The 17,439-nt window shown below is 43.0% G+C and overlaps 1 protein-coding gene across 2 annotated transcripts in view; it reads left to right on the plus strand.

Moving 5' to 3' along the window:
* Positions 1 to 17,439, plus strand: part of tcea1 (transcription elongation factor A (SII), 1) — a 77,364-nt gene that overhangs the window by 1,817 nt on the left and 58,108 nt on the right. The gene's annotated exons all lie outside the window — the stretch shown is intronic.

Here is a 17,439-nt window from a genome sequence, read left to right on the forward strand (position 1 = left end):
CTGAAGTCAACATTCTGCACTAAGAATGCACCTGAAGTGGCCCTTTAAATTGCTGTTCAGGTGGGAGTGTTTAAAGCGCAATGCTGGCTACCTGAAGGACACAGCTGCACAGGATGCAGCTCTGAACACACTCCGGGTCCTACCCAGTGTCAGCTGTGATCAGCAGCCTGACCCTTTAACATCCGCTTTCAGCCAGCTGCACTCAGGTGGGTGGGGGAGCCGCTGAGCTGATTATCCATCTTGGAGGAGGGTTACGTAGCTCGCCTCAAGAGCGCCTCCTACACATTCAGGTGGCCTCAAAACAGCCACGTATTGCCTAAACATGCGGCTTTACGTGCGGGGCAATTAGCCACCTGAAAGTGTCTTCAATGTTGTATGTGATATCATGTATGTACTCTGACAATAAATCTGAAATCATCAGAATACTGTGAGCAATTTGCTTCATGAATCCCAAAATAGTATTCCAAGATTCAATCATTCATTCTGCTGGAATATTTTCCATTTGCTTTGATGAGAAACAGGTCCAACAACAAATAACAAATTCAACATTATCAAAAGCAACCTTTTTCTTTACACTCACATACCACTTTGGGTATTCCCTATGCCATAGATGCTCTGAATAGTAAGGGATTGCTTAAGGTGATATGTGGGTGGAAAAAAAAGTTTGAAAACCACTGTTTTAATTGTACCTAATTGACCCGTTATGTGCACGGTTTCATAACTCCAAAGGAAATGGGCCAATGACAGTTTTTCTCAAGCAAAATATTTTAGTATCAATTGGGTCGAGAGCAGTGATTCTCAACCTTCCCTTCCCACCCACATACCACCTTAAGCAATCCCTTACTAATCACAGAGCACCAATGGCATAGGGATTACTTAAAGTGGTATGTAAGTGGAAAGATAAAGGTTGAGAACCACTGAATCAAAACACGGTAATTAGTTTATTGTCATATATATATATATACAATGTGCATATGAACAAAAATCTGTTTGTTGCAACCAAATAGGTACTTCTGTTATTTAAAAAAAATTACCCTAGTATGGAAAAAGTTAATAAATATAAAATGTAGATAATAGTCCATTGCAATTAGTGCAAGATAAAATAAGTGGTGTTTCAATAAAGCAGCCAAGTTTTTCTATGGTACCAATTTATGATTAGGCTAGTAAGGGAAGCCTGATAGTTATTAGGGAGCAAAAAACGACTTGAACCTAGAAGAGCTGGACTTTGGACTTCTGCCTAAAGGTAACAGTGATAAAAGGTTGCAACCAGGCTGAAGGGGGGGGGGTTGGGGGGGTCCTCAAAGGATGTTGGCTACTTTCTGAGCCACACACCTCACATAGATGTCTCCAATGGATGGAAGGTCGGTGCATGTGATAGACTTGGATTTTTTTGCTATCCTGTGTTCCTGGCCATTTGATTTTCACTGAACCAGACTATGATGCATGTTTATACCCATCACTAGCAGGCTGTGCACCTTCTACAAAATACAGTGTGATTATGTGCCAAAATTACCTCGAAAGTATCTCCTTGTCTGTTCTCGACTACATAGGAGAACAAAGGCAGTAGACACATGGACATGTCAGAAGGTTGTTGCCCTCTTGATTTAGGAAAATAGGTATCCCACGATATGCAAAAGTAGAGTGTTCTCTTTGTGATAGTCGGCCCGCGCTGTCAAGACAAAATGCACGAGAAAACCACGGAGCATACATTTTTATTAAATTGCGCTAGCAGGAGTGAGGAGTATCGTCAGGCAGACAGTGTCACCTTTGTTAATGTCGACCCTCACTCAAAGATCACAGTGATTTGGAATACTATAGTATATTTTGGAGGCACGTTTCTCACAAGTTGCTAAACAAGTTTATTTGAAGTTGTATGGGGTAAATTGATCCAGTTCCTTATTAAATTTGTCATTGTGCATTTCTTAAGAAAGAACCACATCAAACAGTTACACACATTAATAGTTAATCCCATTTAAGTTTCAGGTAACATCTCTAGGATTTGTCTCCAATATATATGAAACATCCGTGTTCAGTATAATTTTGATTTTTAATCCAATTATCCAATACTAATTATTATTCTGAAGAGTAAATCAAATCACACAAAACAAAGGAAGCTTTTTCTTCAGCCATTTAAATGAATGAAAACAAGTTGTGATATATTGCTTATTTGTCAACCGTTAACATGAATGGAAATAAGTCCTTACAAACAGCTTATCAGTGCACAATTTGAAGAGGACTTCTTTCTGTTAATTAAATGTTAATTTAGTTGTTTGAAAAGGCTAACAGGTCTTCATTTAGTAAACATGAACTGTGGTTTGTTTCTTTTTTACCCCAAACACACAAAAAAAAGAGAACCCCACCCCCAAAAACCTGCATTAGCAGTATCTTCCCTCTATTAATCAGGTGCAGTTAATACCAACAGTGGCTGATGACTTTGGATTCAACTGGGTCGTCATCTTCTCCCCAAATGGACCAAAAGTAATCCCTTCAAGTACCAGAGACTTCTGGAAGTTCCTCTTGTAAGTCCACCAATTCTTCAGTTTCCAGCTTTTATTAATTTTTGCCATTCCCAACTTTATTCAAAGTTACCAACGGCTTCGTAGAAAAATCCTGAGTCAACTTAGAATCTGGTAAAGAATTGGCAAAAGTTAATGCATCCTGTGGATTTTCAAAAAATTGAGACTGATTCTGCCTATAGAATACCTTTAAAATTGCTGGATATCTAAAAGTAGATCTGTACCCTTTCTTCCATAAAACCGCTTTAGACACATTAAACTCCTTCCGCCTCATAATAATAACTCAAATCGGCATTGAAAAAAACCTTACTATTCTGCACTATCATTGGACCTTGATTCATACGAGCCTGTAAGACTGCTGCACACAAAATCATTTTTCGATCCTGATACCTTAAACATTTCGCCAAAACTGCCCGAGGTGGTTGACCCACTAATGGTTTTTTCCTTAATGCACAGTGAGTCCCTCTAACTCCAAACCCTCTGGAAAATACTCTGAACCAAAAACTTCAACAATCCAATCTTTAAAAAACTTTGTAGAATTTGCTCCTTCAAAACCTTCTGGTAATCCCACTATCTTTATATTATTTGCCGACTCTGGTTTTCCAGTGAATCCATCTTCTGCAAAAAACATTTCTTCTCCATTTGCCATCCAGTAACCGCTTCTTCTACTTGATCCACTCTGTCTTATACATTCTTAATTTTGTTTTCAATCATATCAACTGCTGTCAAGCACTTATTAACATCCACCTTCATTGAAGCAATCTCACCTGATGTATCATTGATTTTAAGTCTAATATCAGCAAGTTGTTGATCAACATTTTGAAAACTTGTAGACATGTAATCCATCATACTTTCATTTTGTTTAGTTATTGTTTCCAACATAACCATCACATCTGAACCAGGCATAGGGCTCATTGTACTGGGGAACTTGTATGGTGAAGGCAATTTTAATGTTGCAGGAGTACCTTTCACTTTAGCTGCAGCCATTAAAAGTTCACTATCTTCTTCTTCCAGGTATTCTTCCAATTTTTCTTCCACCTCCTCTTGCATTAAATTGACCCCTCTGGTCTGACTGCGGGTCTGCATCCCACTCTACGTTGAGCTGAATTTCTCAGCCCGACATTGAGCAGCAGACCTCACTCGATCAAGCGTTTCGTGCACGCACGCTGCCGCGCAGGTCCCAGCAGCGACGGCAACGTGAGGCTAGATTGCCCTTGACACGTTTTCAGTCACGACTCTGGCATTTAATTCAAATGTCAAGGTGACAAAAAGGCATAACAATACATTTCTCATGTTTAGGTGGGCCTTTTTTTTCCTCAGTATGTTTTAATAAAAATCTTTGATTTAGGTGGGCCTTTTTCCTTCAGTCTGTTTGGAGTATCCAGTGAGGCTGTCCTTCAAGTGTTACTGCAGTCAGTGTTATTAACGGGATATGGAATGGCTCTTTCCAATGAGTTCCCAATTTCTTCTGATCCCAATTCTTTATGAGGACGTAATTTCTAGGTTCAACATTAGGATATTCATCACTTCAATCTGTTGGATCACCCTCCTTTAGGTGGTCTTGATGTACCTGTGGATGCACCGCTTGTAAAGGTTTTAGTTTATTCAAATATTTGCTCATGTCATCGCCTAATGATAATAGTAAATCCATCCTTACTGGTGGTGCGGGCTTTACTCCCTATGATGTCCACATTGATCGTCCGTGGACCATATCTGCAGCAGATAGCACCAACTTAATCTGCGGTGTCACCTGCATTTTAAACAATGCTAGAGGTACCACTTTTAGCCAATTTTAGCACTGTTTCCTCAGTCAATTTTACCAGCTTAGTTCCATTTGCACATTCCACTATTCCTGCTGCCTGGGGTTGATGGGAGTAGTGGAACCACTGCAGGATACCCAGTTCCTAATATAATTCTTCATTTTTCTTGGCTACAAAGTGAGAACCATTTTCTTAACATGAGTGGAGTCTTTTTGTTAATATAAATGCTAATTTAGCTGTCTGAAAAGGCTAACAAGTCTCCTCTCAGTAAACATGAACTGGTTTGTTTCTGTCAATTGAATATCAGCAAGGCTTAGAAATCCTGTACAAATTTGTGGTTCTTTTCCTTAATCATTGTTGTTTCTGGATGACTTAAAAATAGAATCTTTTGCACTATGAAACCTTTCGAAAGCTTAAATGATGCAAAGTGAATGCAATTACCATTCATATATAGTAAAAATTTTTGAGCGTTCCCAGACCCAGAAAATAACCATACCAAATAACACATAAAACCTAAAATAACACTAACGTATAGTAAAAAAAGAAATGATATAAATACAAATACACAGCCTATATAAAGTAGAAATAATGCATGTACAGTGTAGTTTTACTTATCGGAATCAGGAAGATGGCAAGCATACTGGAAGGCTAAGAGGTGGTGGTGATGATGGGATGTTAATCTGAGTTGTCAGAGGATGGGGTTGTGGGAGGTGCAGGAGATTGGGGTATAGAAGAGAGGAAGAGTTCAAAACTATGGCGCTTGATGCATTGTAGTTCCCAGGAAAGGAACTTGGTGGTGCCTCTTGCTGATTAGGGTGCCTTTTTTGTGTAAAAGCAATTCCTCTTTGGATTTGTTTTGGTTAGCTAGAAATATCAAAATACTCAGTAACCTAGTTAAACAGTAGCTAAGGTACAGTTGTATTCTTCAATGTGTCCTGAATAGAGATCTTCTCTGCTTAACAAAATATTTTGGGTGTTTTTTTTCATCTCCAAAGATGAACATTTTTGTGACAAAATACAACCAAAAATTGAGGAGTAGGCATACTAGTGGGGCATTGTATAAAATGAGGCCATTCTGGTTACAAAAAGGATGTGACCACAATATTTACGAAATTGTGAAAGTATTCTACTCAGCACTTTTATCATAGATTGCTAGTACATCTTGGATCAAGGTGTTCTTATGGCATCAGCTAAATTAAAGAATGAACTTCAAAATTAGTTTTGGACATGACAGTAGATGTATTGGGGCAGCTCTTCAGCTACTTTAAGTTTGCAAGTTGAGGGGTGTGTTACGTGATGATGTGGGGATAGACTGCAAATCCCTACTCCTTGAAAAAATTCAGAAAAAGAATCAAAAAAAGGTGGGAAAAGTTAAGGAAAACAGAAGAAAGATTTGAAAATTTAATGGTCTTTAAAATGCCACTGAAGAAAGAAAAACCAGCTGTAGTAATGCAAGTAATGGAGCAAGAAAAGATCAAGAGAGGCCAACTTTGAGGCAAGATCCAGGAGCTGTGCACAAGGTACTGAGCAAGGGAGACAAGCCAGGAGCTGGAGAGACCTTGGATATTGTTGTGAAAAGGTTTCTCCCGATAATGGCTGCCTGCTATAGATGAAGTGACTGCGCATGCGTGGAGTAAAAAAAAAACTGAGGCCGTTTTAAAAAGGGTTCAAGAGGCTTCCAGTGGACAGGAAGGAGAGCAAGAAAAACGCTCTGAACAAGGATTTATGGACAGAATGATGGGGAAAATTAAAGATTTATTTCTACAGCTGACGTGAAGAATTATATGGATAATTTCCAGCAATTTCTGGAGTTATGGAGAGAATATAGCTGAAAATAAGAGTTTTACAAGGAAAGTGGGAAAAAATGATGCAGCAGGTAGACAAAAGATTTGAAGTTATGGATGAAAAAAATTAAAGGAAATTAATTTAAAATTTAAGGTATTAAGGAACAAATGAAGAAGGTACAAGTTGAAGCGGCTGCAATGAAAGAACAATGCAGAAAATTGACATTTTAGAAAATTTCAGCAGAAGGAATAACATAAAGTTTGTTAGACTTGAAGAAGGCGATGAAGTACAGCAAAATCAAGAAGTTTTCACAGCGTTGGATTCCAGAAACTTTGGGAGTAATTGAATTTCGAGGAGACATTGAGATTGAGAGCACACATAGAGCACTGAGACCAAAGCCACAACCAGCTCAGAGACTTTGTCCAATACTTGTTAATTTTTTTTATTATGAAGTAAGGGAGAAGGTCTTGGAATTGGCTGCTAAACAGGCAAAAAAAAAGACTATCACCTTTCGTTTATAATGAAAATAAGGTTTTCTTTTGCCCTGATGCAAATTTTAATTTGTTAAAAAAGAGAGAGGAATTTAACACAGTTAAGCATGTAGAAAAAGGTTATGCCTTTGTCTTGAGGCATTCGGCAGTTTTAAGAGTTTTTGTCCCAGATGGATAAAATAGATTTTTTGCGGAGCCTAATGGGGCAAAGGTGTATGCTGACTCTTTGCCAGAAAGAGAGAGGCAGGTGGCAGTTGATACTTGAAAGGTCCCTATGAGTGTGAAAGAGTTAAGATGTAATTGAAAATTTGGAGAGAGTTTAATTGGGAGGAAGGTTTTAACCTACAATTGATATATTTATGTTAAAAAAGATTCTTGAATGAATAAGAGTGAATAGTCACAATGTAATGAGGGAATGTATTGAGTGAGTTAGTTGGGAAAATGGAGCTGACTTCTCTGGAATCATGCAAGCAAATGTGGTTTTTATCACAACCCAAATATATCAGGGAGTTAAGGCTGTTAAAACACGATGTATCTTTTTTGGGGTGGGGGGGTATTTCTTTTCTCTATTCTTCTTTTCTGTTTTTTTATTTGTTTATTTCTTGTTGTTCTACCACCTAGATTAATTAAGAATAATACTAGATATGTTGATAACGCTGAAAGTGGGAGAAGGTAGCTGATGGACAAAGGATTTTATAAAGGTACCTGATGGCAGGGAAATTAAATTTCGCTAGCATTAATATAAATGAAATACAGAATCGAATAAAATGGAAAACATCTTGATATATGAAAGACAAAAGTAGATACAGCTTTTTTTTGTGAGAAACTCTTTTGACGGAAGAGGAGCATCAGAGGTTGAAAATAAATTGGGTTGGATTGGTATTGGCATCTTCATTTAATTCAAAGACTAGAGGAATGGCAATATTAATACATAAAATAATTACCATTAGAATATTAAATACTACTATAGATCCAGAGAGAAGGTATGTAATGGTTAATTGTCAAATCTATTCAGAATATTGGACTTTATTGAATGTTTATGTACCAAATGCAGATGATGGAAAATTTATACAAGACATATTTCTGCAATTAATGAGTGCTAAAGGGAAAATAGTAGTTGGAGGAGATTTTAATTTTACCTTCGATCCAAAGTTAGATCGGGTAGTAAAATTATAGCTAAGATTGCTATAGATTTATATTGGACATATATTTGAAGAATAACTCATCCAACTGATAGAGACTATTTTTATTCTTTTAGACATAAAACATACTCATGTAAAAATATGTTTATAGTCTCTGCACAGTTACAAGCTAGAGTTCAAAGGTAGAATATCAAGCAAAAGTTTTATCTGATCATTCACCTTTAATTTTGTCAAATGCATTGGAGGATGAACTAAATATAGGTTATAGATGAAGACTTAATACAATATAAAGAGAGGATTTTTGTGACATTATGAGACAACAAATAATTTGTTTTAGAAATTAATGAAAATTCGATAATGAATAATTTTACTATATGGGATTCCATGAAGGCATATTTAAGAGGTTAAATAATGTTATACATGTAAGATAAAGAAAGAGCATATGAAAAATTGTAGACCAATTGAAAAAGGAAATATTAAATTTAGAGAAGGAATTACATATTTAAAAAAATGAAGATAAAAGATTATTGGAATTAAAAAATAAGATTTAATACAATACAAACTTATAGAATAGAAAGAAATCTAATGAGAACTCAACAGAAATATTATGAACTTGGTGAAAGAGCTCAAAGCGTGGCAATTAAAAGTTGAACAAGTATCAAGAACAATAGTTGCAACGATAAAGGAAACTGGCCAAATCACCCATAAGATGCAAAATGTAAATGATAATTTTTGGAATTTTTATTAAAAAATTATATCAATCAGAATCTTTAAAAGAGGGGAAAAAGGTAATTTTGATAAATATTTCTCTATGTAAAATATGGAAGAAAAATTAGAGTTATCTCATCCTTTTTCTGTGATACAAGTGTATGAGACTCTGATGTCATTGCAGAATAATAAAGACCCAGGAGAAGATGATTCTCCTCCAGTTTTATAAAGAGTTTAAGGAATTGTTAACTCCTGTATTATTGAAAGTATTAGATCAAATGAGAGAGTTGCATGATCTGCCAGAATCTTTTAAAACCCCATTAATCACAGTTATTCAAAAAAAGGAAAAATCCTTTACAACCTTCTGCTTACAGACCTATATCATTATTAAATACAGATTAGAAAATTGTATCTAAATATTAGCTAATAGATTAACTAAATATTTATCAAAATTAACAAATATGGATCAAACAGGTTTTATTAAAAATAGATCTGTAGAATATAAAGTTAAATTTATGAGTTTATTAAGTGTAGTACAAAAAGAAAAGAAACCAACAGTAGCAATCACACTAGTCACAAAAAAAGCATTTGATGGATTAAAAAGGGATTTTAAAATTTAAGGTATTAAGTTTTTATTTTATTTTAAAGTATTAAGTACATTTGGAATTCTATCTGTGTTTATAAATTGGATAAAAGCATTATATAACCAACCGAAAGCTAAAGTGGTCACAAATAGGCAAATATCAAAGTCTTTTTTATTAGAGAGATCATCAAGGCAAGGATGTCTGGTTACCACCATTTCAATTTGCTTTGGCCATAGAACCTTTGGCGGAAATAATTAGAAGTGACAATGAGATTAAAGGTTTCGAGATTGGCAATAAAGAACATAAAATTAATTATTTTCGGACAATGTTATAGTCTATTTAACAAAACCAGAAATATTGTGCAAATTAAATGCAAGATTAGTAGAATATCTTTTAGTGTCAGGTTATGAAGTGATGACAGTTGACGTGGATTATACACAAAGTAAAAATAAAAATGACAAAATTTAAATGGCAAAAAAAAACACAATTAAATGTTTAGGAATAAAAATTAGATAGAGATTTAAATAATTTATTAAATTGAATTACATACCATTATTAAAACAAAATTGAGGAATATTTTAAAAATATGGAAATATTTACCAATAACTTTTAATAGGATGGGTAAATTGTGTCAAGGTGAACATTTTTTCAAGAATACAGTATTTATTTCAATCATTACCTACACCAGAGAAGTTTTTCCAAGAGGTAAATAAAATATAAGGAAATTTATTTGGAGAGATAAAATGCCAAAAGTAGCTCTGGAAAGACTGACTTGGAAATTTGAACAAAGAGGATTACGATTACCAAATTAAAAAAAAAATTATAACAAAGCAGCTCAATTTGGATTCTGTTATCAAATTGGAGTAAAAAACAGCATGGGTTCATATTGAAATTAATCCAGAGCATTATTTGTATAAATGAAATTGAGTTATTGAAAAAGAAAATAGAAGTACCAATATTAAAGTATTTGCTTAAAGTATAGAATGGAATTCTATACATGATTATCCAACTGCACGAAAACCAACAAGGTCGGGTCAGATACAGCAATGAGCTCTCTGAACCCTTCTCCATTAACAATGGCGTGAAGCAAGGCTGTGTTCTCGCACCAACCCTCTTTTCAATCTTCTTCAGCATGATGCTGAACCAAGCCATGAAAGACCCCAACAATGAAGACGCTGTTTACATCCGGTACCGCACGGATGGCAGTCTCTTCAATCTGGGGCGCCTGCAAGCTCACACCAAGACACAAGAGAAACTTGTCCGTGAACTACTCTTTGCAGATGATGCCGCTTTAGTTGCCCATTCAGAGCCAGCTCTTCAGCGCTTGACGTCCTGCTTTGCGGAAACTGCCAAAATGTTTGGCCTGGAAGTCAGCCTGAAGAAAACTGAGGTCCTCCATCAGCCAGCTCCCCACCATGACTACCAGCCCCCCCACATCTCCATCGGGCACACAAAACTCAAAACGGTCAACCAGTTTACCTATCTCGGCTGCACCATTTCATCAGATGCAAGGATCGACAATGAGATAGACAACAGACTCGCCAAGGCAAATAGCGCCTTTGGAAGACTACACAAAAGAGTCTGGAAAAACAACCAACTGAAAAACCTCACAAAGATAAGCGTATACAGAGCCGTTGTCATACCCACACTCCTGTTCGGCTCCGAATCATGGGTCATCTACCGGCACCACCTACGGCTCCTAGAACGCTTCCACCAGCGTTGTCTCCGCTCCATCCTCAACATCCATTGGAGCGCTTACACCCCTAACGTCGAAGTACTCGAGATGGCAGAGGTCAACAGCATCGAGTCCACGCTGCTGAAGATCCAGCTGCGCTGGATGGGTCACGTCTCCAGAATGGAGGACCATCGCCTTCCCAAGATCCTGTTATATGGCGAGCTCTCCACTGGCCACCGTGACAGAGGTGCACCAAAGAAAAGGTACAAGGACTGCCTAAAGAAATCTCTTGGTGCCTGCCACATTGACCACCGCCAGTGGGCTGATAACGCCTCAAACCGTGCATCTTGGCGCCTCACAGTTTGGCGGGCAGCAACCTCCTTTGAAGAAGACCGCAGAGCCCACCTCACGAACAAAAGGCAAAGGAGGAAAAACCCAACACCCAACCCCAACCAACCAATTTTCCCTTGCAACCGCTGCAATCGTGTCTGCCTGTCCCGCATCGGACTTGTCAGCCACAAACGAGCCTGCAGCTGACGTGGACTTTTTTTACCCCCTCCATAAATCTTCGTCCGCGAAGCCAAGCCAAAGAAAAAAAAAGAAAAAGAAAAGAAAAAAAAGAATGGAATTCATATGGAAAGGGAAATTAAAAATTTTCAAATATCAAAGATGTTGTTTAAAAAAAAATCATCTTATTCCTTTTCTTTGAATAATCCTTTTTTTAAAAAAAATATTTGGTATAGTAAGGGTATACAGAGAATGAAAGACTTTGTTTTAGGTTCCTTTTTCATTACTTTTGAACAAATGAAAGAGAAATATGAAATACCAAATAATACAATTTTTTCATACTATTGTAGCGTCTGCGCTATGGAATCAAGAGACGTCCACACAGTATGAGGGTGAACTAGTAACTGAATTTATTTGTTTGAATTCCTGGCACTGTGTGCAAGGAAACACCTACTTCTGGTGGCATGTGTGCCGGCTTCCGGAAGTGATGTCAGCTTGTCGCGGTGTCACTCCCTGACTTGTGCGCCACCCGGGAGTGGTGATGTCCCCAGGGCAACATGTGTCGTTAACTGCAGGCTTCTCCTCAGGAGTGAAAGGGGACCAACACCATTTTGAGTCGGACAACTGCAGCAACGATTCGGCCCATCTCACCACGCAGTCGTTCAGCATGCAACACTGCCCCTGCCCACCCCACAATTGCTGCTGCCCTCTACCATATAGTCTTTGGATGGGCGGCCTCTGCGTCTGACCTGGTGGTCCAGGACAGGTTTGCCAGAGTCCAGATGCATTGCCTGTCCTGTCGCCCTCCAATGCCCAGTGCAAAAATGACATCTCGCTCCAACTCATTGAATGGGCCTTTGTAGGGGCACTGTAGGGGTGTTCCTTGCTGTCCTCTCTGCACAAAAATGTAGTCAGTGGACTCTAGGTCCATGGGGATGTGGCAGGGTGGAGTGCTGTGTCGGGAAGGTGGCGGGGCTTCTGTTTACAATCTTCACCCGTCAATCACTGGAGGACAACTAGGGCACTAGGGTGAGGCTGGGGGGTTGGGGGTGGTTGAAGTGAACAACCCTGGAGATGGTAAGTGGGAAGCCATACACCATCTCAGCGGAGGAAGCTGGTAGGACTTCCTTCAGTGCTGTGCAGATGCCTAAGAACACCCATGGAAGTTCATCCATCCAATTTGGGCTTGTAGTTGAGCTATTAGGGTTCCTTCAGGTGGCAGTGGAAATGCCCAACCAAGCTGTTTGCCTGAGGATGGTAGGCTGTGGTGTGATGCAGCTGGCTGCTGCAGAACTTGGTTAGGTTAGCCCAGAGTGAGGAAGTGAAATGTGCCCCTCGGTTGGAGGTGATGTGGTTCGGGACTCCGAAACTTGCTACTCAAGTGGATTAAAAAGTCTTTAGTGCATGTTTCTGTGTTGCACGTGGGTAGGGGTATGGTTTCTGGCCAATTGTTGTGAACAGATAACTGCATACCTTGGCTCATGGGGAGTGGGCCGATTATGTCCACATGCACATGCTCAAATTGGTGCTACTGGCTTGAAAGTCTGGAATGGGGACTTGGTATGTCTGTGTACTCTGGTGCATTGGCACTGCAAACAGGTTTTAACCCACAGGGTCACGTTGCGGCGGAGGCCGTGCCACACGAACTTGCCGGACAACAGACGGACCTTGGACCTTATGGAGAGATGGGACAGTCCATGGATTTGGTCGAACCCCCACCGTTGCCAGGTTAAGAGTAGGCTGGGTTTGGGGAAGTCTGTGGAAATATCACACAGTTAGGAAGGGTCCACGGTGAGGGGCAGAAATCACTAACCTTCAAGCTGGTGATGGCAATCCAGTAGGCCTGGATGTCTGCACCGTCTGATTGGTCCTTGGCCAGCTGAGCAATATCGAGCCATCCTGTGGTGATGGCGATTGTAGGTCCGGATAATGCGTTGGCCACCACATTGAACTTGCCTGTGACGTAGTGGATGTCTGCTGTGTACTCCAAAATGTAGTAGAGGTGATGCTGTTGTCTCTGACCATGGGTCTGAGACCTTGCAGAATGCAGAGGTGAAAGGTTTGTGGTCTCTGGAGGCAGTGGAAACCCTTTCTTATAACATGTACTGGAAGTGTCATATTTCCAGGTACAGGGCCAACAGCTCTCGGTCAAACATGCTGCATTTGAGCTCTGGAGATGTTTGCTGAAGAAGGCCAGGGGGTGCCATTGCTCGTCTACCCATTGCTCCAACACCACACCTACTGCACTGTCCGGCGCGTCCATTGTAAGGGCCAGGGTTGAGGTAGAATCTGGGTGGGCCTGGAATGTGGCCCGCGCTAGTGCCGCTTTTGTGTTCTGGAATGCTTCTGTGATTTCCGGAGACAACTGGAGCGTGTTGTCGCTGAGCTTGATGAGGTCGAATAGGGGCTGCATTAGGGTAGCCGCTTCCGGGAGGAAGTGATGATAAAGTTCATCATCCCCAAGAAGTCCTGCAGGCCTTTGATCAGGCTCAGATTTGGGAAGTTTTGGATGCCCCTACCTTGTCCAGAAGCAGTTTGGGTCCCTCTTGTGTGATACGGTGTCCCAGGAAATCAATTGTCTCTAGGCTGAACTGGCACTTGGCTGGGTTCACCGCGAGTCCAAACTGCTGCAACCTGTCGAAAAGGTGAGTCAGATGCATCCTGTGTGTGCTAGTCTCGGAGCTGGCGATGAGGATGTCATCCAGGTAGATGAAGATAAAGTTGAGGTCCCTGCCGATCACATCCATTGGTTGTTGAAACATCTGGGCTGTGTTCTGTAGTCCGAACGGCATCTGAAGGAACTCTAAAAGATCGAAGGGTTTGATGATGGCTATTTTTTGGATACACCGTATTTTGAAGTTGCCCCGTGACACGGTCCACATTGGAAACGATCCGGCAGCCCTGGAGCCTTGTGACGAAGTACTGGACGTGTGGGATATGGTACCTATCTGGGACTGTAGCATCATTTAGTTGCCTGCAGTCACCACACGGGCACCAGCTGCCGGACCTCTTCTGTATCATGTGCAGTGGGGAGGCCCAGGGGCTGTTTGAATGGCAGACGATCCCCAGCTCCTCCATGTCAGTGAACTCAGTCTTGACTTGCTGAATTTTTTCTTGTGGGGGGCATCATGTCTGTGCATGCACTGGAAGCCCAGTGGTCTCGATGTAGTGCTCCACGCAATATGGCGGTCTGGCGTCATGGAAATTGGGCGCCAGGAGGGCCGGGTTCTTGGCCAGTAGGCGGACATACTCGTTTCAGTTCAAAGTGTGGATTCCTAACGGTAGAAAAGGACATTGCCGCAGAGTAAGGGGGTATGACTGGAACGTTGTAGCATATACCAAATGGTATCTGGTCATGTCCATCAAAAGTTCATGTGCCCGGAGGAAATCTGCTCCAAGTAAGGCCTGTCCCACAACCACGATTGTGCACTTCCACTGGAAAACCGAGTCCACGGCATGGATTGTGACCAGATGGGTGCTGTAACTTAGAATGGAGCCGTTGGCTGCTCGTAGAGGGGAGGTCCTTGGGGTTGTGTTTTGTCTCAAAATATTGGGTGGGATGAGGCTGATCTCTTTGTCAACTAGGAAGTTCCTCTCTGTCCACTGATCCCTGAGGTAGAGTAGGCCTTTATGAGCGCCAACCACCGGGGCCACTATTGGTGGCCAGCCTGCCCGTTTCCCATAGCAGCGTTTGGTTTGGTGGTGGGGTAGGAGCATGGTGGGGGGGGGGGGTACTGCCAGTTGTTTCAGCCCCATCTACGGTGGTAGAAGCAGTATTTGCTCTGTTTGTCAGCGTTCATTGCGCTATGGTTGGGCCGTGGCTACTGCTGGATGGCCCAGTGGGGGTGCTGAAGCGACAGTGTCGACGGCGTAGATTGGCTGAATATGGATCGAGCTCTCGTGTGCCGTGGCCAAGCAAGCTGGGACGTGGCAGCGAGGTCCTTGGGTCGTAGGTTTTATATCGGAGTGGCCTTCTCCTATGCAGGTTTCTTACCCGCGCTGGAGGGGCCTGCCTCCCCTCCTAGGTCGGTCCATACTGCCCGGACCGGGGCCGAGGCCGCCGCAGTTCACCCTGTGCCTGGACTGGGGCCACCGCCTCCCACTCCCTGCCCGGACCGGGGCCTCCGCCTGCCTCACTCGACCGAGGCCGGGGCCGCCGTCTCCCCCTTGCTCCTGCCCGTATCGGGGCCGCCGCCGTCTACCCTTCGCCCGGACCGGGGCCGGGGCCGCTGCTGCTCTCCCTGTGCCTGGACTGGGGCCGCCGCCTCCCACTCCCTGTCCGGACCGGGGCCTCCGCCTGCCTCACTCGACCGAGGCCGGGGCCGCCGTCTCCCCCTTGCTCCTGCCCGTATCGGGGCCGCCGCCGTCTACCCTTCGCCCGGACCGGGGCCGGGGCCGCTGCTGCTCTCCCTGTGCCCGGACTGGGGCCGCCGTCTCCCCCTTGCTCCTGCCCGTATCGGGGCCGCCGCCGTCTACCCTTCGCCCGGACCGGGGCCGGGGCCGCTGCTGCTCTCCCTGTGCCCGGACTGGGGCCGCCGTCTCCCCCTTGCTCCTGCCCGTATCGGGGCCGCCGCCGTTTACCCTTCACCTGGACCGGGGCCGGGGCCGCTGCTGCTCTCCCTGTGCCCGGACTGGGGCCGCCGTCGCCCCCTTGCTCCTGCCCGGATCGGGGCCGCCGCCGTTTACCCTACCCTCAACATCCTCAGGATCAGCAAGATCCTGAAATCAGACTGCTCAAACTACAGGGGAATCACGTTGCTCTCCATTGCAGGCAAAATCTTCGCTAGGATTCTACTAAATAGAATAATACCTAGTGTCGCTGAGAATATTCTCCCAGAATCACAGTGCGGCTTTCGCGCAAACAGAGGAACCACTGACATGGTCTTTGCCCTCAGACAGCTCCAAGAAAACTGCAGAGAACAAAACAAAGGACTCTACATCACCTTTGTTGACCTCACCAAAGCCTTCGACACCGTGAGCAGGAAAGGGCTTTGGCAAATACTAGAGCGCATCGAATGTCCCCCAAAGTTCCTCAACATGATTATCCAACTGCACGAAAACCAACAAGGTCGGGTCAGATACAGCAATGAGCTCTCTGAACCCTTCTCCATTAACAATGGCGTGAAGCAAGGCTGTGTTCTCGCACCAACCCTCTTTTCAATCTTCTTCAGCATGATGCTGAACCAAGCCATGAAAGACCCCAACAATGAAGACGCTGTTTACATCCGGTACCGCACGGATGGCAGTCTCTTCAATCTGAGGCGCCTGCAAGCTCACACCAAGACACAAGAGAAACTTGTCCGTGAACTACTCTTTGCAGATGATGCCGCTTTAGTTGCCCATTCAGAGCCAGCTCTTCAGCGCTTGACGTCCTGCTTTGCGGAAACTGCCAAAATGTTTGGCCTGGAAGTCAGCCTGAAGAAAACTGAGGTCCTCCATCAGCCAGCTCCCCACCATGACTACCAGCCCCCCCACATCTCCATCGGGCACACAAAACTCAAAACGGTCAACCAGTTTACCTATCTCGGCTGCACCATTTCATCAGATGCAAGGATCGACAATGAGATAGACAACAGACTCGCCAAGGCAAATAGCGCCTTTGGAAGACTACACAAAAGAGTCTGGAAAAACAACCAACTGAAAAACCTCACAAAGATAAGCGTATACAGAGCCGTTGTCATACCCACACTCCTGTTCGGCTCCGAATCATGGGTCATCTACCGGCACCACCTACGGCTCCTAGAACGCTTCCACCAGCGTTGTCTCCGCTCCATCCTCAACATCCATTGGAGCGCTCACACCCCTAACGTCGAGGTACTCGAGATGGCAGAGGTCGACAGCATCGAGTCCACGCTGCTGAAGATCCAGCTGCGCTGGATGGGTCACGTCTCCAGAATGGAGGACCATCGCCTTCCCAAGATCGTATTATATGGCGAGCTCTCCACTGGCCACCGTGACAGAGGTGCACCAAAGAAAAGGTAAAAGGACTGCCTAAAGAAATCTCTTGGTGCCTGCCACATTGACCACCGCCAGTGGGCTGATAACGCCTCAAACCGTGCATCTTGGCGCCTCACAGTTTGGCGGGCAGCAGCCTCCTTTGAAGAAGACCGCAGAGCCCACCTCACTGACAAAAGGCAAAGGAGGAAAAACCCAACACCCAACCCCAACCAACCAATTTTCCCTTGCAACCGCTGCAATCGTGTCTGCCTGTCCCGCATCGGACTTGTCAGCCACAAACGAGCCTGCAGCTGACGTGGACTTTTTTTACCCC

The sequence above is a fragment of the Narcine bancroftii genome, chromosome 2 (genome assembly GCF_036971445.1).
Source record: "Narcine bancroftii isolate sNarBan1 chromosome 2, sNarBan1.hap1, whole genome shotgun sequence".
In the NCBI taxonomy this organism is placed as follows: Eukaryota; Metazoa; Chordata; class Chondrichthyes; order Torpediniformes; family Narcinidae; genus Narcine; species Narcine bancroftii.